The following is a 1,774-nucleotide window of genomic DNA, read 5'->3' on the forward strand; positions in this document are numbered from 1 at the left end:
CTTTATTTGTTTAAAAGATATAGCAAATTTAAAGTATCAGTACTTTCAGTTAAGCATCGTATCATTATTTCCACGACACAAAACACATTGAACGATGACGGCATGACACCGTATTGAATCATTAGGTAATAGAATACTTGTTGTAAAGTTTAGTGCATATTAGCTACTTTTGTTCTTTATTTACTTATCAGAAAGCACATTGGCGCAAGGCTACTGCCCTTGCATTTAAAGTTAAGGAGGAAATTGTATTCGTTTTGATGATGATGATGATGATGAGTCCCATACTTCTTTACAGAGCGTAGGGGAGCGACGCGGGAGAACCGCGCCGCCTTACTAGGCAAGGTCCTAGTGGAGGTGGTTTGCCATTGCCTTCCTCCGACCGTAATGGGAATGAATGATGATGGTGAAGACGACACAATAACACCCAGTCATCTCGAGGGAGGAAAAATTCCTGACACCGCCGGGAATCGAACCCGGGACCCCGTGCTCGGGAAGCTAGAACGCTACCGCGAGACCACGAGGGACGGACAAAATCATGTTTCCGCCCGGGATCGAACCGGGGACCTTCCGCGTGTTAGGCGGATGTGATAACCACTACACCACGGAAACATCGTGGTATTCGTTTTATGTAAAAGAATTTAACGTTTGTTATGTAATGGATATTATTGTTAGTTTATTTAGAACATGAAAATGGTCAAGCTTCGATTATTTAATATGTTAAAATATAAAGTAATGTAGAATAAGCTGCAGCCAATGAGATGGTCGGTCTCCCAGTCAGCTGAGCGAAGTTGTTAGGTGCGCGGGAATACGCGGCCGGGGACGGGCAGAGGGACAGTGCTGATGCAGGCGCGAAAGCGGACAGTTGTGGTCGAGACACCACAGGGTACAGTCGGGATTGAGACGCGAAAGCAGACGGACGGTCTTTAGTCAGCTAGAAAGTGAAACGAAATCTCGCGTTGTGTGGTATCGCGGAACTTAGTCTCTGAACGGTGAGCAGCCGAGCACCTGGTGTTAACTCTAACTTTTCGTGTAGATAACTCGTATTCCGCTATGAGATTGTGAAAGCTCGAACTGTGTCAAATGGATACGCACTCGAGTGTAACAGTAACTCTAAATACGACCACTTTCGCTATTAGTTTGCTTTCAGAACAAACATTATTGTAACCATATCGCAACTGTGTGGCCTACATTATTTATGGGTCGTTAATTTAGTTCCCAATATTATTATTACTGCTGTTATATTAGGTCTGCAACTTTGCCTCGGGGAAGATCAGTTTGGATTCCGTAGAAATGTTGGAACACGTGAGGCAATACTGACCTTACGACTTATCTTAGAAGAAAGATTAAGAAAAGGCAAACCTACGTTTCTAGCATTTGTAGACTTAGAGAAAGCTTTTGACAATGTTAACTGGAATACTCTCTTTCAAATTCTGAAGGTTGCAGGGGTAAAATACAGGGAGCGAAAGGCTATTTACAGTTTGTACAGAAACCAGATGGCAGTTATAAGAGTCGAGGGGCATGAAAGGGAAGCAGTGGTTGGGAAAGGAGTAAGACAGGGTTGTAGCCTCTCCCCGATGTTATTCAATCTGTATATTGAGCAAGCAGTAAAGGAAACAAAAGAAAAATTCGGAGTAGGTATTAAAATCCATGGAGAAGAAATAAAAACTTTGAGGTTCGCCGATGACATTGTAATTCTATCAGAGACAGCAAAGGACTTGGAAGAGCAGTTGAACGGAATGGACAGTGTCTTGAAAGGAGGATATAAGATGAACAT

General features: G+C 43.0%; 1 non-coding gene across 1 annotated transcript; it reads right to left on the reverse strand.

Moving 5' to 3' along the window:
* Positions 1–536: 536 nt before the first annotated feature.
* Trnav-aac (transfer RNA valine (anticodon AAC)) lies at positions 537–609 on the reverse strand. Its single transcript has one exon. It is a non-coding gene; the product is annotated as a tRNA-Val (tRNA).
* Positions 610–1,774: the final 1,165 nt, after the last annotated feature.

The sequence above is a fragment of the Schistocerca cancellata genome, chromosome 2, assembly GCF_023864275.1.
Source record: "Schistocerca cancellata isolate TAMUIC-IGC-003103 chromosome 2, iqSchCanc2.1, whole genome shotgun sequence".
In the NCBI taxonomy this organism is placed as follows: domain Eukaryota; kingdom Metazoa; phylum Arthropoda; class Insecta; order Orthoptera; family Acrididae; genus Schistocerca; species Schistocerca cancellata.